The sequence below is a fragment of the Macaca nemestrina genome, chromosome 15 (assembly GCF_043159975.1).
Source record: "Macaca nemestrina isolate mMacNem1 chromosome 15, mMacNem.hap1, whole genome shotgun sequence".
NCBI lineage: Eukaryota > Metazoa > Chordata > Mammalia > Primates > Cercopithecidae > Macaca > Macaca nemestrina.
Window position 1 is genome coordinate 59,439,948 of NC_092139.1, and position 26,929 is coordinate 59,466,876.

General features: G+C 41.4%; 1 pseudogene; it reads left to right on the forward strand.

Annotated features, from left to right (window-relative positions):
• Positions 1-1,787: 1,787 nt before the first annotated feature.
• On the forward strand, positions 1,788-16,763 carry LOC105467677 (calponin-2-like; annotated as a pseudogene).
• The last annotated feature ends 10,166 nt before the right edge of the window (positions 16,764-26,929 follow it).

Below are 26,929 nucleotides of genomic sequence, written 5' to 3' on the forward strand. Positions count from 1 at the left end.
ATGGGACTCAAGAAGAGTAAGTGACTCACCCAGAATTCCACAGCCAGTGAGTCACAGAGCCTGAACTTGAACTCAGTTCAGCTGAATCCAGAACTCCTGTCTTCCTGAGAGTCCAGGGAAGGAAAAGGTGGAACTGCAGCCTGTGGGTGCCCACACACTTCTCCTAGGAGACCACAGGCGGCCTCCTGGGAATTGTGTCCTCATGGGCACAAAAGAACTGCTCACCTGTGCTGCATCAGCTAACTGTCCCCATTGTCCCAAATTGTTATTTATTTTCAAAGTTTTGTTTTAATAATTAAATTTCTCACAGCTCAGTGTTGGAAACAAAGCACAGAGGCCTGTAGAAAGTCGTGTGTGAGTTTTTCTCATTTTCTTCCCAGTGACCATATAAATGAGTGTACGAAGAACACAAATACGCTCTTACTTTTTATCTAGAGATGAGGTCCTCCCGCCCATATTCCTCTGGTACTGTCCTTCCATTTTTCGCATGGGAGGACCACTCTTTCAATACTAGTCCATGGGATTTGGGAGGTGCTGACCCACCCTGGGCACTCAGATCAGCAGGGTAATTCATTCAGGAGTGGGCGTGTGATCCAAGCTGGGCTCATGGAAGTCATCCCTGCACTTTTGATGAAACTGCTGGGAATGAGGTGCTTTCTTTTTACTGGCATAGCATTTTCCAAGGAAGTAAGTGATATGAAATTTATGGGGCCATTTTTTGCTGCTGTCTCAAAATAGCCTGCCTGAAAAGCAGAGCTGACACACGAAATGAAGGGACAGAATGAGCCTTGGTTGATGTTAGTTGACCCCTGATCCCACTGAGCCAGAAGCCCATCTACTCACGGACGTTTTTAGTAATTAGAGCGAATTAACTCAATGTTCTGCTGGATCGAGTTAGGTTTCCATCACATGCGGTCAAGAGAGTCCTGCGTAATATCACTTTCTCTTATGCTTAGGTCCCACCTGCCAGAGCTTTAGAGCCATAGAAGGGTAAAGTGAACCCAGGCAGTGCTGAGCTCACCAGTCTCCTGGCTAAGTGTGCAAAGGAAGCCTGGAATCACTACCACTTTGTTCTGACAAGCAACTTTGCCTGCTGCTTACTACACAGCCATAGGAGTATTGCTTCCCTAAGCCCTTAGGCATTATACCTCTTTTTAAAAATGATGTTTATCTAGGAAAATGTTTTGTGGAGATGGTGTCTTCCTATGTTGCCCAGGTTTGTCTTGAACTCCTGGTCTAAAGTGCTAAGATTATAGGCATGAGCCACCTTGCTTGGCCAGCACTATGCTTCTATTAGTTGTCAATGTTTTCTTTGTTCTGTAGTTTCTAGTTTGTGTTTGAGCATGTGCGTGTGTATGTCTGTGTGTGAGTGTGTGTTTGAGTTTTTACTTTTCTCTTGCAGGGTTATGGCAAGCACCAAGAGGGATCATGTAGACACAGCACTCAGCCCTGTGACTGGAACATGCATGGAGTTCTCTCTGTTCTCTTTTCTCCTCATGATTCAGAGAATGACTTAAGGATCTGTGATGTGGGCCAATTTTCAATGCCCTGGATAAGTAATGGGGAGATGAAGTTCTGTTGCCAGAAATTTGCACTAGTTTTAACTCAATGTATCGTTTTAGCATGAGATAGGTCAAAGTCACAGAAAAAATTTATCTCACGTGTATACACACACACACACATATATATACACACACACACACAAGTATGTTTCTTGAGAGCTGACAGGCTTAGGTTTTGCTCCCTGATGCTGCAGTAGAAGCCACTGTGTTCTGATTTCTTGAGTGATGGCTGCCAGCCCTCCAAGCGTCACAGTAGGTGAGGCATCCATGGGGGTGAGAGCCAAGGATTTGTGGCCAATCGGCATCTGTAAGCCCATTTTGTCTATTCTCTTTATTTTTGTATTTTGTTTTATTCATTTTTAGGTTTATCATTCAATTTGTTATAAATATCACTCCTAAAATGTTTCCTAGTTCTATTAAGGCTTACTTTCATGAAACAAGTCCAGAAAAAGTCCAGGGCAGCCATGGATATCCAACATGCCTTTAGGGAGTTAGAAATCTTGTATATTGAAGGTTTTGTTGTTGGGACCATCATTCCAAGGGTCTTCAAGTGGCTTATCCTGACTCTGGGCATTTCATCCTATTCCCAGAGAGCAGCGAGCAGAAAGGGCAAAGGGAACTTGGTTAAAAGAAAAGAGTAACAATAACTCTCCCATTTCCAAACAGATTTTCAGAAATCCAAACCAGTGAATTCTGCATTTCACATTGGTCAGGACTATAAGCTCTGCTCACTGCAGTTATGAGAAAAACTGGGAAACTCATTTAAAGACATTAATCAGGGGCGGGCATGGTGGCTCATGCCTGTAATTCCAGCAATTTGGGAGGCCAAGGTGGGAGAATCACTTGAGCCCAGGAATTTGAAACCATTCCAGGCAACATAAAGGGACTCAGTCTCTACAAAAACAAAAGTTTGGCGTGGTGGTGCACACCTGTTATGCCTGCACTCCTACCTACTCAGGAGTCTGAGCTGGGAGATCACAACGGCCCAGGAGTTCAAGGCTGTAGTGAGCTCTGATCATACCGCTGCACTCCAGCCTGGGAGACAGAGTGAGACCATTTTTCAAAAAAAAAAAAAATTTAATTAAATAATAAAATAAGGATAACGACATAAATAAAGGCATTTCAATAGTGCTCCTTGTAAAAAGTTCCATCTTCCCTTAGTGAAGAAGATGAGAATAATGGATATAGCAGGGAAATGGACAGAATTGACCCTATTACACCGAAATGAAAGTCGTAATAGGTACACCAAATCGGCACCATTAAAACCGCATAATGTGACCATAATGCAGTCAAATTGTGACCAACACAAACAAACTGACAAAAAAGGTATCATGGAGGAGATGAATTCTAAATCTAAAGTGAATGGAGCGCAGAGAGGGCTTCACATTGAGAATGAAACCATGTGTGAGTGAATTGTAACCAAGCTACTACATAGCAACATTAACGTGGCAGAGCGGAAAGGGTGCTAAGACATATCTGTCATCTTATACTATTTTGTTAAGAAAGGAAAAACTAGAAAAGTATGAATTTGGGTTCTACTTGAAGGATAAGACAATGATAATGGCAACACTGTTAACGTTTACAGTGCTTCAGTCCTACTATGTGCTCATTCATGCCCAATAAGTGAAGAGCTGGAACTGAAACTTTCTTATGTTCATTCCCACTGGAGTCTCCCTCCAGGGCGTGGAATCTTGTGCAACAGGAGGGATAAGTGTTTAAAGAGGTCTTTTCTACATTTTTTACTTCCACAAGCAGTCTCTGCAGTGTGAGTTCTTGTATGAATTATGAGTCTGAGGCAACACTGAGGCTTTTTTTCATATTCCTTACTTTCACAGCTTCTCTCCAGTGTGAGAACAAATAGGTACTCAAGATGAATGAAGATCAAAGCCTTTCCATAGACTTTACGTTCAGAGGGTTTCTTTTCACACTTCTATAAGATACGAGAGTTCAGGAAGATGTTCTTATGCATGTTAACTCATTGAGCTCCCTTCCAGTATGTCCTCCTCTCATATTGAGTATGGTGAAAAAATTAATGATGATTTCCCCGTTTTCACCCACAGGGCTTCTCATTATTGTAAATCTTAAGATGACTTTTAATTCTGATGACTTTGCAAAGTCTTTTCCACATTTGTCACATTTATAGGGGTTTTTCTTTTCCAGCGTGGCTCCTTATATGTGCATGTTTTGAAGCTTGCTGAAGACTTTCCCACATTCCTTACATCCATAGGGCTTCTCCAGAATGCTCTTTCTTAAATGTTTATTCAGGTGTAGGGAATATCTAAAGACTTTCTGACTTTTGTTACATTCATACGGTTTTTATCCAGTGTGAATTTTCATATGTCTCATAAGAAATGACTGATATGTAAAGGCTTTCCCTCACTTGGGACATGTATGGCTTTTCCCTCCAGTAGTATTACTCCTGTGTGAAGCAGAACTTGGAGCGGGGCAGAGGTTTTTCACTTTGATGACTCTTAGTCTCTACAGTACAGAAATGCATCTGGACAGCATGGAGTGAGCTATTTCCGAAGATGTTTTCACATTGAGTAAAATTAATCGTTTTCTCCCTAACATGAGTTATGTGTGCCCTATGGCGTACATCCTCACTGCAGGTGCAGGCTATTCCAAATGGACTCTCCTCCTGAACGTTTGGCCTCCTATTAATTTTACTATGTATGTGATGGACAATGTTCTGACTGCCTGTCCACGTGTTTGATTTTAGCTGTTTTTCTCCCATATGAAATCCAGTGAATGTTGCACCTCAAGACTATCATATTCATTGTTTTCCTATATATTACTACGTTGAAATCGTTTTGGGAAAACAAGTGGTTTTCCATTACATAGAAAAGTTATTTAGTGGTGATTTCTGAGACTTTGCTGTACCCATTACTCGAGTAGTGTACACTGTACTCAATGTGTACCTTAACCCCCGAACCTTCCATCCGAGTCTCCAAAGTCCATTATGTCATTCTTATGCCTTTACACCCTCTTAGCTTATCTCCCACTTGTAAGTGAGAACATATCATATTTGTTTTTTTATTCGTGAGATACTTCACTTAGAATAATCATCTCTAACTCCATCCTGGTTGCTGCAAATGCCATTATTTGGTTCATTTTCCGAACTGAGTAGTATTCCATGGTGTATCTATAACACATTTTCTTTGTCTATTCATCGGCTGATAGACATTTAACCTGGTTCCACATTATTGCAACTGCAAATAGTGCTGCTATAAATGTGTGTACATGTGTCTTTTTCATATGACTTTTTTTCCTGTAGGTAGATACCCGGCTGTGAGCTGATACAAATTTAAATAAAGATCATTATAAAATTAAGTAATGACCAAGTGAAATTTACTATTTCTAGTAGTAAAACAAAACACATTTATTGAGTAAAATTTGAACGTATTTCTGCTCACATAAAGAACATAAAACTTCTGTATTTTGTATAAATGACATGCTTTATCTCACTAGACTCATCCTGTGGTGAATTGGTGGGGGAGGGTTGGAGAAAGTAACATATCTTTAAATTTGACTTTTGACTCACATTTTCTTCAAGTTTCAATTGTTCTTTTAGTTAAATGCCTCCAAGAAGATGTTCACATGCTTTGGGCTTTCTGTGGCCTCAAGGCAAAGGGAAATTGAATCTGGAGTCGCTTATCGTCTTCATGCTATTCTCTAGACCTCTGCTTTCTCTGTGGCAGAGGGTCTCCCTGGTCTGATCACTGGTGCCATTGCATTGCTCTTCTCTGAGATGAAGCTTGTACTCTTGAATCAGAGTACAGTGGAATTCCCTGGCTTTATCAGCCTCCTGTTGGCTTGGATAAGATCTTCAGATCTCTCTGAGTTTCAGCATCCAATTTCTTCTTCCACAATATGTCTGGAATGGTCACATGTGATATTTTGGCAGGATCATTTTGCCCCTTGCTGCAGTGGCCCCATGTTATGTATGTTCATTTTCAACTCAGTTAAGTTGCTTGTTTACCTCTATGACACTTCCACATTGCATAGATTCGTAGGTCTAGCAGGAGGTATTTTATATAAACCAAGCTGCCAGAAACAGAAGAATGCTCACACAGTAAATCAGACAAACTACATTTATTACTAACAGAGGAGCAGGAAGAATCAGCAAAAGCCTAAGTTCTATGATGACAAGACTGACCTTGAGGTCAGAAAAGTTGCCCAGGGTTGACAGAGTCTCCTTTGCGCATGCCCCACTGTGTACTGCAGCTGAGGAACCCCTGAGTGCTCCACCCCAGGTTTCACACCCCATGTGCACCTTGGTTCTTGGAGTTTAAGAATTGCAGGAATATCCTGTTCTAGGAAAAACAAGGACAGAGTCCAGACTGTCCCAGACAGTTTCTCCCCATCTCAGGATATTGTCTTCTTGGAACATTCTAAAATCATTCTGAGGACTAGGAGGTCCAGAACACTGAGTTGGTCAAGGTCATTCAGGTCTTGCCCTCCTGACCACATAAACAAAGTAGACTACAAAACAATAAGCATTGGCAGAAATGATCATATTGCATTATGATAGCCATTCTTCATTATGATACAAATAATTTATCCATCAAAAAGTTATCTGAATTCTAAATCTGAATGAACCCAACAAAACATAGATTTAGGCTTGTTGTTCCAGTTTAATAAAAGATATACTAATCCAACAAATTTAATTAAATACAAAAACTTTAGAATAAGTATAACAATCATAAAGACTCATTTCAATTAAAGCTGGCATACAAAGTTATCAGACATATGACAATAATAGAAAATGTTGACACTGCTTAGGGGAAAGTGAATATGATTGATATTCAAATGAACAAAGACAATAGTAAACTCAATAGAAAAATGGGCCAAAAAATCCGATACATTATTAACAATCTGACAAATGCAATGTGCACAAATAAAATGTGATCTGTATTTTCACCGCTTGTTTAGAAAATTTAAGAATCCTAGATAACACTGAGTGATGAAGATATGAGGAAAACAACCTTTATGGGCAATGGATGGGAAATTAAATGGTTTTAAACATTTCAGAAAATAATATGACAGGACCCATTTGAAAGTGTGCATACTCTATAACCTGTTTCAATGATGGGCACATACCCCTGATAGAGATTGGATGTGTGTTCCCTCCAAATCTCATCCTGAAATATGATCCCCAGTGTTGGAGGTGGGACCCAGTGGAGGTATTGGAACGTGGGGTGGATCCCTTATGAATAGTTTAGCACAGGAATGTCCAAACTTTTGGCTTCCCTGGGCCACATTGGAAGAAGAATTTTCCTGGGTCACACAAAAAATACACTGAAAATAGCTGATGAGTTAAAAAGAAAAAGAAAAAAAGACACACACACACAGACATGCACACAAAATCGCTTATGTTTTAAGAAAGTTGACAAATCTGTTTTGGGCCACAATGAAAGCTGTTCTGACCTGCATTCAGCCCACAAGCTGCGGGTTGGACATGTTTAGTTTATCACAATCCACTTGAGTGAGTTCTTCAGAGTGAGTTCATGAGAGATGTGATTGTTAAAAACAGCCTGGAACTGCCCCCTTCTCTCTCTTACTCCCTCTATGACCATGTGACACAATGGCTCCCCTTCACCTTCTGCTAGGATTATAAGCTTCTTGAGTCCTCACCAAGAGCAGATGCCATTTCTTCGGGGCTCTGCAGAACCCCAAACCAAGATAAACCTCTTTTATTAAAAAAATAAAGAAATAAATTACCCAGCTTCAGATATGTCTTCATAGCAATAGCAACAGACTAACAAAGCCCCTGACAAATTGTGACACATGACCAAAAAGTGTTTTCCTAAGGATACCATAAGGAAGTGAATATTTCTGTAGCAGGATATCATTGTGAATTCTGCTGCACAACTGGATAAGGAAAATGGGGTTGATTCATTTTACTGAAAACTATGCAGCAGCTACAGGGGAATAAACAACCAAAAGTAACCTACAGCAATATCTGAATGTATGAAGGATGTTATGCTCTGTGAAAAAATTGGAAATAAAATTAGATTTACAGCACAATACTGTTTAAGCAAAATGTAAACACTCATGTATATACACATACACACACTCAGAAAACTTTCTTATCTTGTAAGAATTCTTTAAGAGTAAACAATCTATATCAAACACATTAGCATGCCTGTCTGTGACAAGGGGTAAGAAATAAAAAAATTAAAGAAGTAAAGCCAGAGAGAAACTTGTCGGAAACATTAATAATAATGTCTCATGAAGTAAAGAATGTGATTAATTTTTTGCAACTATGGTATAAAAAGAGATTGTCAAAATCAAATATAATGAGGTTTAGCATAGAGCTTATTGTAGGGCAAAAATCAAATTTTAAATACTTAGTTTGCATAGTTTGATGGAAGAATGGTCTCCTATGTGAAGCAGTAATATACACTAAACATTTGGGTGTACGGGAAGAAAATACTCAAAATGCTACTTATACTTATTTTTTACTCATTTTTCCAACAGTTCAGTATCTAAATGTTAGGGGAGGCCAGGTGTGGTGACTCATGCCTGTAATCCCAGTGCTTGGTTGGAGTGGGTGGGGGGCAAGGCAGGAAGAACACTTCAGGCCAAGAGTTCTAGACCAGCCTGGGCAACATATTGGGTTTTTGTGTCCACAAAACCCGAATAATAATTAGTAATGTTTATGGCTGTCAAAAAGCCACTGCAGGCTACTGTTAAAACCAGCTACACCACCATCTGAAGCCATTTGCCTCCCTCTGGTTAAAAACAGTCCCAAGTTTACTGATGATGTAGTTAAGGCTGTATCAAGATCTTCTATCTCTCAGCAGGGACGTGGTTTCCCAAATGCTAATGGTTGACCAACAGAAGTTTTGCAGCCAGAGCTTGTGCAAGTATTGGTAGATAGAAAATACAAAATCGAACCATTTCTCATGAAATGGTTAAAAAAAAAAATTAAAAATTAGCCAAGCATGATGTTGTGCACCGGTAGTTCCACGTATTGGAGAGGCTGAGGCAGGAGGATTGTCTGAGGGAGGAGTTTGGGGCTGCAGTGAGACATGATCACTCCACTGCACTATAGCCAGGGTGACAGAATGAGGCCCTGTCTCTTAAGTGAAAATAAGTAAATGCGACGAGACCATATAGTTTTCCATCCTTGTTCAGTTCCCTGTAGATTATTTTGCTTCTTCCCAATGTTCCAGCTGTTTCTGCACATTGTCAGCTTGTTCTTCTACCTACTCAATGTCCCAGATCCAGCAAATGTCTTTAGAGATGGTTTCCGCTATCTAATTTGTGATCACCAAGGAAAGGATTGTTTTTCTCTGAAATTTAGTTCATTGAAACTTTAGGCCCACAGTTTTATGATGGCTTTAAACAAAAAAAAAAAAAATTTTTAAGTTCATCCAATGTCTTCTCATTATGGCAAGGCGCAATTGCTTATCTTAATTGGAAGAAGAATTTCTGACATTGGCATTGTAATGAGGTTTTTGGTCTTTGACCTTACTGGAGCAATTAAATCCAAGTCTATTTTCTATCTTATGTGTGTATTGAAGGATGAAATGAGAAAATATATGTAGAGTGCATAGTGTCCAATGTGCACTAGCGATATACGGTTGTATTATGACTACACACTGAAAACACATGATCAACCAGATTGCTTCCTGAGACTAGAGTCAGGCTTTTCCAATGATACTTCCCTGTCAAATAATTCTATTCCATTTTTCATGGGACTTAGGGTTTGGTCCATAAAGTGCTGCCACAGTATGCAAATCAATTATGTCCATAAACATGCTAATTTATTCAGCAAACGTATTCTTGTAGCAATACTTACTCAATGAAAGAAGTAATATGTTTAATTTCTAATAGAATCTACTTCCCTCTTTGTGAACTGGTTACAAACCTTGAATGCTCTAACTATTTTGAGGACCATTAATAGGCGCTACCCAAAGAAGATGATGTATTCCCTAGACAGCAAGAACTCTTATTCTTCTTTGTCTTCTTTTTGATAAGCTATACAGTCCCTTGGAGGTGAATCCAGATTCTGTGGGATGTACAAAACAATCCTCCATAAATTTAAATTTATACCTACGATCATGTGTAATGAAATTAGCCCTCAAGAGCCAACTTGAGACTACGTTCAGAATGTAAGTATCAGAAACCTATGGCAAACACATGAATATAAGACCATTTTAGACACGGGCCCCAAATTACCTCTGAATTCAGTGGGAACAAAGTGACAAGGAACAATATTTAGGGCATCTAGGATAGTGCCACCTTCTCATGCCTAACATAAGCAAATTAAAACCTCATACTGAACGCTCTGAAGCCTAATAATAATTAGCAATGTTTATGGCTGTCAAAAAGCCACTGCAGGCTACTGTTAAAACCAGCTACACAACCATCTGAAAGCCATTTGCCTCCCTCTGGTTAAAAACAGTCCCACGTTTACTGATGATGTAGTTAAGGCTGTATCAAGATCTTCTATCTCTCAGCAGGGATGTGGTTTCCCAAATGCTAATGTTTAACCAACAAAAGTTTTGCAGCCAGAGCTTGTGCAAGTATTGGTAGATAGAAAATACAAAATCAAACCATTTCTCATGAATGATTAAACAATTAAGAAATGAATGTGAGAAGACTGTGTGCATGTGCATGGGTATATGCATATGTGTGTGTATTCAACTTTGTTAACTTTAACTTTATTAACTCTGTTTAAAATTTAATTTTAAAATTAGATTGAGGAGTAAAATATCATTCTTCCTCTCTCATCATAAAACTTTTGGCTCATGGGATTCTGACATTCTGTCATGTTTGGGAAAGTTGGATTCATGAAACCAGTAGCAGGACTGAGCCTGCTTGTTCAGCTCTTACACAAGGCCTCCCTATTTTGCCCAACAAGCAGTTTCAAGAGTCCAGAGAGAGTGACTGAGAGAGACAGGCTCTGAAGACTTTTTATTTCAACTTCTTGGAATCACCACCTTGCTAATGAACATCAAAATATTTTGTGTCATTTATCAGATGAATTACTTTTTCCATAAAAAGAGTGAGTTGAGAGGATAACAAGCAAGAAACTTCCTGTCCCTGCTTCCTCTTGAAAACAGGGAAATCAATATCTTAACCCTGTTTTAGAGACGAATGAGTAGGTCAACATTGCTTGGCTATTTGTCCTTCTACTTGGGACAGATTACCACTACATTTTGCCTCAATCTCTAGAATCATGGCTTATAGAAAACAATTATGTACTGAATTACAATTGCATTAAAAGTTTATTAGACTTGTTATCAAAAAGCATGCTGAGATTTATCTATTATAAATAGTAATGAAAATATAAAAACCTAAAAACAATATTATAACTAAAATAATCCCTGTTACAGACAAAAGCTATGCACTGTTATGAAAGCCTTTCATATTTAGGGATATCAGGTAAGACTCCCCTTGGTGGGGAAGGTGAAGAGCAAACTAAACTAAGAGTAAGAGCTAATTAAATAAATCTGGTATGGTAGTGGGAAAAGCTTATGAATAAGAAGACCACAGTCCAGGAGAGAAGAAGAAATATATCTGAATCACTTAGTTCAATCATGTTCATGCCACAAGAGGGGGGAGAGAGAAAAGAAACAAATTTTGTATTGCTTGAACCCATTTTTGAATCTTGATATTTATCCTAGCACCAATGTGCAGTCTTTGGAGTTTTTCAACAAAGCAATTTACAATGTAAATTGTATTTACTTTTCAAGTAATCATCTGGAAAGAGCAAAGAAACATTTTTGGAGAGAGAATCAGGGAGAGCACTTTAGAGGTGCTCACCATAGCCCAGTGATGGGCTGGAATCTAGGATGGCAATGAAGATAGAAAGAAAATTTCATTCAAGAAATAGAGAGAAGGTAAAATCTGACAACACTTGGTGATTGGAAGTGGAAATATGAAGAAGAAAATGTCAAGAATTACACTGAGATGTCAGGTGTAGGTAGAGGTTGACATCATTTGCTGGAAATAAAAAAGCACAGGAAGAATACCACTTTGAGTGAGAGACATCTAGGTTGCTTAAAGTATGAAATGGGACTTTTCCAGTTGCATGCAGGTAAGTTAGGAGGGCTCAACCTTGAGGCACAAAAGATGGTGATTATGGTAACAGTGGCCTTGAGAACAGGACCTGTACCAGACTCTAGAAAGATTAGTGTGATTTGGAGCAGCTACAGACTGGAATACTTCAGTGAAAAACAGAACAAAACAAAACATTCACACTTATTCTTGGAATCTTGTTTTATTGGAAGGAGTAAATAATTGGGCCTTATTCAGAGCTGCAAGTTTTGGTAAGCCCTAAAATGAACAGAAAATTATATCAAATGGAAGCAATTCACCAATTCTATTCACTAAACATTTACTGATTTTCTTCCAGGTTTAAGTATTATGATAGGCATTGTACAGTAATTAATTTATTGACCATCTTCTCTGGTGTTTGTATTAATACACAAAGAAATCCAACTTTAAAAGTGTAGTATTGCTTTCAGCTTACACCAGTCATGACCCATTATCCCAGTTCACTAAATCAGATTGTTTCAGTGATAACTTGCATTTTGAAGTTAGGGAAACACTTAGAAGGCTGTGATGTTGCAACTGCAGATGTAGTATGCAAAACACGTTTGATTCATGTTGTTCAACTCAATTTCATCATAAAGTCTTATCTATGACACAAATATTTTTACACACCTATTATTATTCTCTTGCTTTAGGTAAAGTTTGTATCATTTATCTCTCAAATTAAGTTACATTTCTGGTTTTTTATTCTCAACCATAAATGACAGCGTTAATTTTTACAATCATTAATGATGAATTATACTCACTCATAACTATTTATGTCTAAGGTGTCTTAGATTTATTGAACAATTTCTGAGTGACTAACGGCTAGCCTTTTATTATTCTATGATGATAAACGTTTTTACAGTTTCCAGGCTTCAGACATATTTTTGAAAACTTATTTTTATATGGGTCAAAATTTAAATCAGTTGTAATATGTGACCCATTCAAACATATTCTCCAGGATGCACTATTAAAATGAAATACCAAAGTGGTTCCCCAAGACACCCATTTATAGTGTACATGTGCATTGCAGGGTTACTGGACCAAGGCACAATGTAATCAGGGAAATTTTATTTTGTGTTTTCTTTTTCCTAAGATGTTTCTTATTCCCAGTTATATAAAAATGTATATTACAGGCAAAGAAAAATTAACACAAAAAGATGTAAATCTAAAGTATATTCACATTAATATCAGCTTCACTTTAACTATTAAAGGATATAACATATAACAAGCTTGAGGTTTTCAGGACCTTGTAATTCCTGGTTCATTGGAAAGCACAGATATTCTTCAGATCCTCAAGAGTTGTGTTTAATGCATTATTTAAATAGGGTCCAACCACTAGTTAGATAGCTTAGCACTCAAATAGCCTTTCAAATCCCTGTAGACTCACCTCAATTGAAGAGTCCTGATAATTTACAAAAGTGTGTAGTGCACTAAGAGATCCCTGATATATGATGTCTTTGCCTGTAAAGTGTTTCATGTGTTGATCCACCAGAGTGTGTGTGTGTGTGTCTCTGTGTCTGTGTGTAGGTGGGTGGGTATGGGTGTGCACGGGTATGTGTGTGTGTATGCGTTTACATTGTGGTATGTGTCTATTGGGTTGCCACCATTAGGGATTTGGAAGAGTGAAGACCATAAACTTGCCAACATTCCTACATGCCTGCTTTATAAGAAGTGTACTGAACATGGTCAAAACTAACTAAACCAAGTAAACAAATTAGATATTAATTAAATTTAATGCTGGGCAGGAAATAATTATTCCAGACCAGGTAAAATGAAGAAATATAGGCTGGGCGCGGTGGCTCACACCTGTAATCCCAGCACTTTGGGAGACCAAGGCAGGCAGATCACTAGGTCACGAGATCGAGACCATCCTGGCAAACATGGTGAAACCCCGTTTCTACTAAAAAATACAAAGAAATTAACCAGGCACGGTGGCAGGCACCTGTAGTCCCAGCTACTTGGGAGGCTGAGGCAGGAGAATGGCATGAACCCATGGGGTGGAGCTTGCAGTGAGTGGGCATCACGCCACTGCACTCCAGCCTGGGTGACAAAGCAAGACACTGTCTCAAAAAAAAAAAAAAGGAGAAATATAACCAAATGAATGAAATTTTTAAATTGATTAGCAGAAGGAGACAGGAATATTTTTTAAAGTTTGTAATTTCTAATGAATATCAGTATATAAAATAAGAATTATATGGCTGTCAATTGACTAAAAACTGTACTTAAGATTTGAGCTAGTGAAACAACCATATATGATCTTCTATTTCTACTTTTCTGTCTCAAGAATGACTTGTTAAAATGATTTTTTTTTTTTGAAATTTTGCATTCTCAACTTGAAAGAACTTCACAAAGCTTACATGAGAATCTGGATTCTCATAAGAGGTCTGATTTTTTAATGGTGTGTTTGTATTTCTGTTATGTACATCAATGTCAAGCATCCGTTTCCTGAGCTGTTCTGTAGAACACAATTTAACTTGTAACAGACACCCAATAAGTGGTCTGTTGGATATTCAAATCAACACCTTAGTTCCATCAATTTTCATTTCATATAAAAATGACTGACCTTCTATAGTCATCAGTGAAACAGACAGAGATGAAGGAGGGAGAGCAGTTGAGACTGAGAGGATGACAAGCAGACCTCATTCTGCAGTGGATTCCCTACACTCTCCACTTCTGAATGCTTGGAAACACTTGCCATGCTCAAAAAATATTGGTATTTCCTAGGCAGAAAATGGGCGTTACAGAACTTCCGTATTTCTATATTACAATAACTTACACTATAATACATAGACAACATATGTTTCTAAGCTATTCAATTCATAGAAAATGTAGATAAATTTAGTTGGGCAAGATGTAGGAGAAGGGTTAGTAATCAAGCTGAGTGTGATTGTGAGATTAAGTCTAATATCATCTTATACAATTATTGTATAATTGTATCAGTTGATGTATCTGTTGAAACAAAAGGTGGGAGAGTTTTGCATGAGCTTCTGAAATGTACTGGATGATGTTAGGAGAGAGGATGGTCAACGTGGCTAGGCCAGAAGTGTTTACTGATTAAGGCTTAGGCAAGTTAATTCCTAACCTCTCCCAGAGACTGGGAGATAGAGGTGCTAAATTCTATAACATTTATATTTAATATATATTTAATAATATATAATGAAGTCTTAAAATGCCAATTTTAAGTCTTTTCATTTTCTTCTTAAAAACACAGGTTTTACTGCGTTTCATCCACAGTCGGTATTTCACAATATCTCATGGGCAGGGCCCCTGGGGTGGGGGCCCCTGTGCAGTCGTTGGCAGCGCATGTGGCAGGGGGAGATAGACCAGTATACCTGGTCAGGCCCGGAAGGGGAGAACCAGGGCTGAGGCTCCTTAAAACCTACTGAGGGGCTGGGAGTGGTGGCTCATGCCTGTTACCCCAACACTTTGGGAGGACGAGGCAGGCAGATCACATGAGAGCAAGAGTTCCAGATCAGCCTGGCCAACATGATGAAATCCTGTCTCTAATAAAAATACAAAAAATTAGCCAGGCGTGGTGGCAGCGCCTGTAGTCCCAGGTACTCTGGAGGCCGAGGCAGGAGAATCGCTTGAGGTGCAGTGAGGCAAGATCACTCCACTGTGCTTCAGCCTGGGAAGTGGCCTGATCTTGGTTCACTGCAAGCTCCGCCTCCCGGGTTTAAGGAATTCTCTGCTTCAGCTTCCCGAATAGCTGGGATTACAGGCGCGTGCCACCACGCCCAGCTAAACTTTTTTTGTGTTTTTAGTAGAGACAAAGTTTCACCATCTTGGCCAGGCTGGTCTTAAACTCCTGACCTCGTGATCAGCCCGCCTCCGCCTTCCAAAGTGCTGGGATTACAGGCGTGAGCCACCGCGCCCGGCCGGAAGTTCTTTCTTCTTAAAAGGATCATAAATATAATTCACACTGGCATGACACTTTTACTAATATAGATTGACTTTTTGCTTCAAATAACCCATTCGTACATCTAAGTTAATTTTGGTCTGTATGTGTGTGTGCATGTGTGCGTGCGTGGATGTGTGTGTGTAAATGGCAGTAAAGGGTAAAAGGGAAGGTGGAAAAAAGGGAGATGGTCTAACATTTTTCACACTTTTTTTAAATACACCAAAGATATGTAGTAAAAACAATGGTGTGGTGAAAACAAAATATTGCAAACTAGATAAAAGACTTAGCCCCAGGTCCTGTCCGGTCCAGTCCCGAGGCGGCACCTGCCAGCCTTAAGCTCCAGGCAGTTCAACAAGGGCCGCTCCTACAGGTTCTTGCGGGAGGTCAAGAACAGACTCCTCTCCAGATATGACCCCCAGAAGGAGGCAGAGCTCCGCAGCTGGATCACGGGACTCACCAGCCTCTCCATCAGCCCGATTTCCAGAAGGGCCTGAAGGATGGGATTATCTTACGCACATTCATGAACAAACTGCAGCCGGCCTCAGGCTCTTAAGATCAACCGCTTCCGTGTAGAACTGGCACCAGCTGGAAAACCTCTCCAACTTCCTCAAGGCCATGGTCAGCTACAGCATGAACCCCCTGGACTTATTTGAGGCCAACCACCTGTTTGAGAGTGGGAACGTGACCCAGGTGCAGGTGTCTCTTCTTGCCCTGGCAGGGAAGGCCAAGACTAAGGGGCTGCAGACCAGGATGGACATCGGTGACAAGTACTAAGAGAAGCACGAGCAGAACTTCCAAGACGCCACCATGAAGGCCGCCCAGTGCCTCATCAGGCTGCCCATTACCAACAAATGTGCCAGCCAGTCAGGCATGACCGCGTAGGGCAGGGCACGGGGAGGCATCTCTATGACCCAAGAACCTGCCCCCGCCATGGACAACTCCAGATGGGCACAAACAAGTGTGCCAGCCAGGTGGGCTTTTGGACTCCTGGGACCCGGTGGCACATCCACCACGCCAAGCTGGGAATCAACAACTGTGACAACTCCTCCATGTCCCTGAAGATGGGCTACAGGCAAGGCGCCAACGAGAGCGGCCAGGCCTTTGGCCACGTCTTCAAATACACGGCCCCAAGTACTACCCGGAAGCCCAGGGGCCCATGGGGCTCTCTTGGGTGCCGGCGACTGCCCAGGGCCAGGGGAGGCCCCCCTGAATATCTCCCTTACGACCAGGAGGAGACTGGCTACTGAGGCTCCCAGCACACTCTCCCCACATGGTCTCCCCGTCAGAGTGTTTGGGTTTTTCTGTGTTTTCGTCTTTTTTTTTTTTTTTTTTTCCCAACCTGTTGAGTGCTGCCAGTCAACTGAGGGTCTGTGATTGGCGGCGTGGGATCAGGCAGCAGGGTTTTTTCCCCACACCCCTCCCCCTTGCTTTGGTTCCGTCTCAGGACTGAGCCACCGGGCTCTGGGGAAAGGGATCAAGGCCTTTTCCTGATGCGTAGGATAAGGGTCCCCGCTGGCATGTTCAGGCTGTGCACCGAGCTGTGCTGGGGAGAAGAGACCTGGGCGTGGAGGGAACCGGACCCAGAAGATTTCCAGTGGCCTCTCTTCTTCCCCTTTTTGTCAGCCAATCAGTTTGTGGTTTCTGTACCCACAAAAACTTCAGGAGGTTTTAATAAAAGAAATTTTTTTTTTCCCCAAGGAACGGTGCGGAGACAGTGGAGAGGGTGCTGGGAAATGAGTGTCCTGGGAGAGGGGGCCCAGACACGATGCTAAAATATCTCAGGCTCCTGAGTGGCTGGATTTCCCTAGGACCCTCAGACCAACAGACCTCAGACCCTCAGACCTACATTGGGGCCCAGTGAGGAGACTGAGGCCCGTACAAGGTAGTGGAATTCTGAGTTGTCAGGGTTAAGCCTGACCCCTCTCCATCCTAGCTCCCCCACGCCCCTGGCCCTCGCTAGGGTTTTTGTTTGTTTGTTTGTCTTTTTTTGAGATGGAGTCTCACTCTGTCGCCCAGGCTGAAGCACAGTGGAGTGATCTCGCCTCACTGCACCAGCCTCCCACGCTCAAGCGATTCTCCTGCCTCAGCCTCCAGAGTAGCTGGGACTACAGGCGCGTGCCACCACGCCTGGCTAATTTTTTGTATTTTTATTAGAGACAGAATTTCACCATGTTGGCCAGGCTTGCCTGGAACTCTTGCTCTCATGTGATCTGCCCGCCTTGTCCTCCCAAAGTGTTGGGGTAACAGGCATGAGCCACCACTCCCAGCCCCTCAGTAGGTTTTAAGGAGCCTCAGCCCTGGTTCTCCCCTTCCGGGCCTGACCAGGTATACTGGTCTATCAAGAAGCTTACAGTCCTGGCAGATGGTGAAGGGGAGCCAGTGTGTCACATGCTCAGAGAGGGAGTAAGAGAGAGAAGGGGGCAGTCCCATGCTGTTTTTAACAATCAGATCTCTCATGAACTCACTGTGAAGAACTCACTCAAGTGGATTGTGATAAACTAAGCTTGTCCAACCCGCAGCTTGTGGGCTGAATGCAGGTCAGAACAGCTTTCAATGTGGCCCAAAACAGATTTGTCAACTTTCTTAAAACATAAGCGATTTTGTGTGCATGTCTGTGTATGTGTGTCTTTTTCTTTTTTCTTTTTTTTCTTAACTCATCAGCTATTTTCAGTGTAATTTATGTGTGGTCCAAGAAAATTCTTCTTCCAATGTGGCCCAGGGAAGCCAAAAGGTTGGACATTCCTGTGCTAAACTATTCATAAGGGATCCACCCTATGATCCAATACCTCCCACTGGGTCCCACCTCCAACACTGGGGATCACATTTCAGCATGAGATTTGGAGAGGACACACATCCAATCTCTATCGGGGTGTGTGCCCATCATTGAGACAGGCTGTAGAGTATGCACACTTTCAAACGGGTCCTGTCATATTATTTTCTGAAATGTTTAAAACCATTTAATTTCCCATCCATTGCCCATAAAGGTTGTTTTCCTCATATCCTCATCACTCAGTGTTATCTAGGATTCTTAAATTTTCTGAACAAGCGGTGAAAATACAGATCACATTTTATTTGTGCACATTGCATTTGTCAGATTGTTAATAATGTATCGGATTTTTTGGCCCATTTTTCTATTGAGTTTACTATTGTCTTTGTTCATTTGAATATCAATCATATTCACTTTCCCCTAAGCAGTGTCAACATTTTCTATTGTTGTCATATGTCTGATAACTTTGTATGCCAGCTTTTATTGAAATGAGTCTTTATGATTGTTATACTTATTCTAAAGTTTTTGTATTTAATTAAATTTGTTGGATTAGTATATCTTTTATTAAACTGGAACAACAAGCCTAAATCTATGTTTTGTTGGGTTCATTCAGATTTAGAATTCAGATAACTTTTTGATGGATAAATTATTTGTATCATAATGAAGAATGGCTATCATAATGCAATATGATCATTTCTGCCAATGCTTATTGTTTTGTAGTCTACTTTGTTTATGTGGTCAGGAGGGCAAGACCTGAATGACCTTGACCAACTCAGCGTTCTGGACCTCCTAGTCCTCAGAATGATTTTAGAATGTTCCAAGAAGACAATATCCTGAGATGGGGAGAAACTGTCTGGGACAGTCTGGACTCTGTCCTTGTTTTTCCTAGAACAGGATATTCCTGCAATTCTTAAACTCCAAGAACCTAGGTGCACATGGGGTGTGAAACCTGGGGTGGAGCACTCAGGGGTTCCTCAGCTGCAGTACACAGTGGGGCATGCGCAAAGGAGACTCTGTCAACCCTGGGCAACTTTTCTGACCTCAAGGTCAGGCTTGTCATCATAGAACTTAGGCTTTTGCTGATTCTTCCTGCTCCTCTGTTAGTAATAAATGTAGTTTGTCTGATTTACTGTGTGAGCATTCTTCTGTTTCTGGCAGCTTGGTTTATATAAAATACCTCCTGCTAGACCTATGAATCTATGCAGTGTGGAAGTGTCATAGAGGTAAATAAGTAACTTAACTGAGTTGAAAACTAACATACATAACATGGGGCCACTGCAGCAAGGGGCAAAATGATCCTGCCAAAATATCACATGTGACCATTCCAGACATATTGTGGAAGAAGAAATTGGATGCTGAAACTCAGAGAGATCTGAAGATCTTATCCAAGCCAACAGGAGGCTGATAAAGCCAGGGAATTCCACTGTACTCTGATTCAAGAGTACAAGCTTCATCTCAGAGAAGAGCAATGCAATGGCACCAGTGATCAGACCAGGGAGACCGTCTGCCACAGAGAAAGCAGAGGTCTAGAGAATAGCACGAAGACAATAAAAGACTCCAGATTCAATTTCCCTTTGCCTTGAGGCCACAGAAAGCCCAAAGCATGTGAACATCTTCTTGGAGGCATTTAACTAAAAGAACAATTGAAACTTGAAGAAAATGTGAGTCAAAAGTCAAATTTAAAGATATGTTACTCTCTCCAACCCTCCCCCACCAATTCACCACAGGATGAGTCTAGTGAGATAAAGCATGTCATTTATACAAAATACAGAAGTTTTATGTTCTTTATGTGAGCAGAAATACGTTCAAATTTTACTCAATAAATGTGTTTTGTTTTACTACTAGAAATAGTAAATTTCACTTGGTCATTACTTAATTTTATAATGATCTTTATTTAAATTTGTATCAGCTCACAGCCGGGTATCTACCTACAGGAAAAGAAGTCATATGAAAAAGACACATGTACACACATTTATAGCAGCACTATTTGCAGTTGCAATAATGTGGAACCAGGTTAAATGTCTATCAGCCGATGAATAGACAAAGAAAATGTGTTATAGATACGCCATGGAATACTACTCAGTTCGGAAAATGAACCAAATAATGGCATTTGCAGCAACCAGGATGGAATTAGAGATGATTATTCTAAGTGAAGTATCTCACGAATAAAAAAACAAATATGATATGTTCTCACTTACAAGTGGGAGATAAGCTAAGAGGGTGTAAAGGCATAAGAATGACATAATGGACTTTGGAGACTTGGATGGAAGGTTCGGGGGGTTAAGGTACACATTGGGTACAGTGTACACTACTCGAGTAATGGGTACAGCAAAGTCTCAGAAATCACCACTAAATAACTTTTCTATGTAATGGAAAACCACTTGTTTTCCCAAAACGATTTCAATGTAGTAATATATAGGAAAACAATGAATATGATAGTCTTGAGGTGCAACATTCACTGGATTTCATATGGGAGAAAAACAGCTAAAATCAAACACGTGGACAGGCAGTCAGAACATTGTCCATCACATACATAGTAAAATTAATAGGAGGCCAAACGTTCACGAGGAGAGTCCATTTGGAATAGCCTGCACCTGCAGTGAGGATGTACGCCATAGGGCACACATAACTCATGTTAGGGAGAAAACGTATAATTTTACTCAATGTGAAAACATCTTCGGAAATAGCTCACTCCATGCTGTCCAGATGCATTTCTGTACTGTAGAGACTAAGAGTCATCAAAGTGAAAAACCTCTGCCCCGCTCCAAGTTCTGCTTCACACAGGAGTAATACTACTGGAGGGAAAAGCCATACATGTCCCAAGTGAGGGAAAGCCTTTACATATCAGTCATTTCTTATGAGACATATGAAAATTCACACTGGATAAAAACCGTATGAATGTAACAAAAGTCAGAAAGTCTTTAGATATTCCCTACACCTGAATAAACATTTAAGAAAGAGCATTCTGGAGAAGCCCTATGGATGTAAGGAATGTGGGAAAGTCTTCAGCAAGCTTCAAAACATGCACATATAAGGAGCCACGCTGGAAAAGAAAAACCCCTATAAATGTGACAAATGTGGAAAAGACTTTGCAAAGTCATCAGAATTAAAAGTCATCTTAAGATTTACAATAATGAGAAGCCCTGTGGGTGAAAATGGGGAAATCATCATTAATTTTTTCACCATACTCAATATGAGAGGAGGACATACTGGAAGGGAGCTCAATGAGTTAACATGCATAAGAACATCTTCCTGAACTCTCGTATCTTATAGAAGTGTGAAAAGAAACCCTCTGAAGGTAAAGTCTATGGAAAGCCTTTGATCTTCATTCATCTTGAGTACCTATTTGTTCTCACACTGGAGAGAAGCTGTGAAAGTAAGGAATATGAAAAAAAGCCTCAGTGTTGCCTCAGACTCATAATTCATACAAGAACTCACATTGCAGAGACTGCTTGTGGAAGTAAAAAATGTAGAAAAGACCTCTTTAAACACTTATCCCTCCTGTTGCACAAGATTCCACACCCTGAATGGAGACTACAGTGGGAATGAACATAAGAAAGTTTCAGTTCCAGCTCTTCACTTATTGGGCATGAATGAGCACATAGTAGGACTGAAGCACTGTAAACGTTAACAGTGTTGCCATTATCATTGTCTTATCCTTCAAGTAGAACCCAAATTCATACGTTTCTAGTTTTTCCTTTCTTAACAAAATGGTATAAGATGACAGATATGTCTTAGCACCCTTTCCGCTCTGCCACGTTAATGTTGCTATGTAGTAGCTTGGTTACAATTCACTCACACATGGTTTCATTCCCAATGTGAAGCCCTCTCTGCGCTCCATTCACTTTAGATTTAGAATTCATCTCTCCATGATACCTATTTTGTCAGTTTGTTTTTGTTGGTCACAATTTGACTGCATTATGGTCACATTATGCGGTTTTAATGGTGCCGATTTGGTGTACCTGTTACGACTTTCATTTTGGTGTAATGGGGTCAATTCTGTCCATTTCCCTGCTATACCCATGATTCTCATCTTCTTCACTAAGGGAAGATGGAACTTTTTACAAGGAGCACTATTGAAATGCCTTTATTTATGTCGTTATCCTTATTTTATTATTTAATTAAATTTTTTTTTTTTTTTTTTTGAAAAATGGTCTCACTCTGTCTCCGAGGCTGGAGTGCAGCGGTATGATCAGAGCTCACTACAGCCTTGAATTCCTGGGCTGTTGTGATCTCCCAGCTCAGACTCCTGAGTAGGTAGGAGTGCAGGCATAACAGGTGTGCACCACCACGCCAAACTTTTGTTTGTTTTTGTAGAGACTGAGTCCCTTTATGTTGCCTGGAATGGTTTCAAATTCCTGGGCTCAAGTGATTCTCCCACCTTGGCCTCCCAAATTGCTGGAATTACAGGCATGAGCCACCATGCCTGCCCCTGATTAATGTCTTTAAATGAGTTTCCCAGTTTTTCTCATAACTGCAGTGAGCAGAGCTTATAGTCCTGAGCAATGTGAAATGCAGAATTCACTGGTTTAGATTTCTGAAAATCTGGAAATGGGAGAGTTATTGTTACTCTTTTCTTTTAACCAAGTTCCCTTTGCTCTTTCTGCTCGCTGCTCTCTGGGAATAGGATGAAATGCCCAGGGTCAGGTTAAGCGACTTGAAGATCCTTGGAATGATGGTCCCAACAACAAAACCTTCAATATACAAGATTTCTAACTCCCTAAAGGCATGTTGGGTATCCATGGCTGCCCTGGACTTTTTCTGGACTTGTTTCATGAAAGTAAGCCTTAATAGAACTAGGAAACATTTTAGGAGTGATATTTATAAGAAATTGAATGATAAACCTAAAAATGAATAAAGCAAAATACAAAAATAAAGAGAATAGACAAAATGGGCTTACAGATGCCGATTGGCCACAAATCCTTGGCTCTCACCCCCATGGATGCCTCACCTACTGTGACGCTTGGAGGGCTGGCAGCCATCACTCAAGAAATCAGAACACAGTGGCTTCTACTGCAGCATCAGGGAGCAAAACCTAAGCTGTCAGCTCTCAAGAAACATACTTGTGTGTGTGTGTGCGTGTGTGTGTGTATATATATATGTGTGTGTGTGTGTGTATACACGTGAGATAAATTTTTTCTGTGACTTTGACCTATCTCATGCTAAAACGATACAATGAGTTAAAACTAGTGCAAATTTCTGGCAACAGAACTTCATCTCCCCATTACTTATCCAGGGCATTGAAAATTGGCCCGCATCGCAGATCCTTAAGTCATTCTCTGAATCATGAGGAGAAAAGAGGAGAACAGAGAGAACTCCATGTATGTTCCAGTCACAGGACTGAGTGCTGTGTCTACATGATCCCTCTTGGTGCTTGCCATAACCCTGCAAGAGAAAAGTAAAAACTCAAACACACACTCACACACAGACATACACACACACATGCTCAAACACAAACTAGAAACTACAGAACAAAGAAAGCATTGACAACTAATAGAAGCATAGTGCTGGCCAAGCAAGGTGGCTCATGCCTATAATCTTAGCACTTTAGACCAGGAGTTCAAGACAAACCGGGGCAACATAGGAAGACACCATCTCCACAAAACATTTTCCTAGATAAACATCATTTTTAAAAAGAGGTATAATGCCTAAGGGCTCAGGGAAGCAATACGCCTATGGCTGTGTAGTAAGCAGCAGGCAAAGTTGCTTGTCAGAACAAAGTGGTAGTGATTCCAGGCTTCCTTTGCACACTTAGCCAGGAGACTGGTGAGCTCAGCACTGCCTGGGTTCACTTTACCCTTCTACGGCTCTAAAACTCTGGCAGGTGGGACCTAAGCATAAGAGAAAGTGATATTACGCAGGACTCTCTTGACCCCATGTGATGGAAACCTAACTCGATCCAGCAGAACATTGAGTTAATTCGCTCTAATTACTAAAAACGTCCGTGAGTAGATGGGCTTCTGGCTCAGTGGGATCAGGGGTCAACTAACATCAACCAAGGCTCATTCTGTCCCTTCATTTCGTGTGTCAGCTCTGCTTTTCAGGCAGGCTATTTTGAGACAGCAGCAAAAAATGGCCCCATAAATTTCATATCACTTACTTCCTTGGAAAATGCTATGCCAGTAAAAAGAAAGCACCTCATTCCCAGCAGTTTCATCAAAAGTGCAGGGATGACTTCCATGAGCCCAGCTTGGATCACACGCCCACTCCTGAATGAATTACCCTGCTGATCTGACTGCCCAGGGTGGGTCAGCACCTCCCAAATCCCATGGACTAGTATTGAAAGAGTGGTCCTCCCATGCGAAAAATGGAAGGACAGTACCAGAGGAATATGGGCGGGAGGGCCTCATCTCTAGATAAAAAGTAAGAGCGTATTTGTGTTCTTCGTACACTCATTTATATGGTCACTGGGAAGAAAATGAGAAAAACTCACACACGACTTTCTACAGGCCTCTGTGCTTTGTTTCCAACACTGAGCTGTGAGAAATTTAATTATTAAAACAAAACTTTGAAAATAAATAACAATTTGGGACAATGGGGACAGTTAGCTGATGCAGCACAGGTGAGCAGTTCTTTTGTGTCCATGAGGACACAATTCCCAGGAGGCCGCCTGTGGTCTCCTAGGAGAAGTGTGTGGGCACCCACAGGCTGCAGTTCCACCTTTTCCTTCCCTGGACTCTCAGGAAGACAGGAGTTCTGGATTCAGCTGAACTGAGTTCAAGTTCAGGCTCTGTGACTCACTGGCTGTGGAATTCTGGGTGAGTCACTTACTCTTCTTGAGTCCCATATCCTCCTTGGTAAAAGGAAGAGGTATAGTTATTGTTAGGTTTTGAAGGCAAGGCGAGGGTTAAAGAAAGACAGAGAGACAGTTGGCAGCTTCAACAGCAACTTCTTTATTGCCAGCAAAACCCTGGGGAGGATTAAACCAGCTTAGTGCTGGCACAACTGCCGCTCACAGGCTGGGGTAATCTTGGGACTGGGACGGCGGGGTCCGGGCGGTAGAGCTTGTTGCCCAGCAGGGTATGGCAGGGATGTTCCTGCAGACAGACTGTGGAGCCTTTGCCAGGGACGATGTGATACGGATGTTTCTGCAGTAAGGCAGACAGGAAGGATGTTTCTCATGGCCCGAGTTCCCATGGAACGTTTCACTCTGACCAGGGTCTGCAACATGGCTGGAGGTTTACAACATGATACAGGTTAGACTAACAGTAACATCTCCCAGGTAGACAGTTCTACAAAGTAAACTTCCCTTGAGCATCTACACTCTACCAGACATGGTGCTGGGACCCAGGTCACAGGAGGAACAGGACAGATGAGGTCCCTGCCATCCTGGTGCTCATGTCTGACACAGGAAGCTAATAGGTCATAAGACCAGGTCAGATGCTGGTGGTAATGAAAGACATTACCAGACTGAGATGAGCTAGAAAGAAATGGAAGGAGCTGTTCCAAACACAGTGGCAGGTGGAGACCCCTCCAAAAGGTGACTTTTGAGCAGAAACCTGAGAAATGCCCGACCAGGGAAAACCTAGGGTAAGTTCCACAGAAACAAATGCTGTGGAAGGGGAAAGCGTGTCATCATCCAAAACCAAGGGCGGAGACCCACAAAACTCCACTCATATGGAGCAGAGGGGCCTGCAGGGAGAAACAGGGTTCTGCTGCTCATGTGGGTATCTGCTTCCCAGCAGGAAAGGGGACCATGCAGGATAGAGGGGCTAAGTGAATCCTGGGCTGTGGGGTTATGGGAGCCGGTGCTGACTCACTGTTGGAGGTGAGCCACAAGAGGAGGCTTAGAACCCCTACCTGCAGCCTCTCCAGTCTCATAAGGAGATTATAGTGTGGTCAGTGGCGGTATCCGGAGACCGTTGAAGGGCACACGGAGTGATACCTCCTCTGGCCTCCACTCTCAGCTGCAGATTTTCCGAGTTCCTGGAACAGCTTCTCCGTGGCCCCATCAAAATGGAGGGTGGTGACAGCACACACAAGATGCTAACACCAGGGCCCTGTGCCATACCACCTGCTTCCCTTGGCCCTGCCCAAACCTTTGTAAACAGCTTTTTCTTAATGACCCTTCAGTCGCTTCAAGGTCCCTGCCAGCACCTGACTGCCACATTCCCCAGAGGGACCAGGCTCCTCAGCACAGGAGCTGAGGTTTCTACAGGCACAGAGGAAACACTGTCCCAGCTCTTGGAATGGAGTCAGGAGTGGAAAACAGAATGCTTGTTCTCAATGCTCAGACTTACCAATTGTTTCATTTCATCGCACCAAGGCTGTGTGGCATTTTGAAGGAGAATTAGTAATCTACATAATTACAAATTATGTTCTTAAAAGAAGCTGCTCAGTGCCATGCCTGAAACAAGGTGAAACTCCATGAGGAGATGTGTGAGAAGCCAGGGTGCCATAGTTACAAACCAGGACTCCAGGTGCAGACTGCTTGGTTCAAACCTGGACCAGTGGAATGAATTTTCGCAACTCTCCATATTGCTCTTTGCCCCAGTTTTTCCATCTAACAACTAGAAGTAAAAACAAGGTTATTGTGAAAATTAAATGAATTGAAGTAAGCAGAGAGTGTCTAAAACAACACCCCCAGTCACACAGTCAGCACTGAGCATGTTTTTCTTCACTACTCTTAATGAGGTAAGAGTGAGT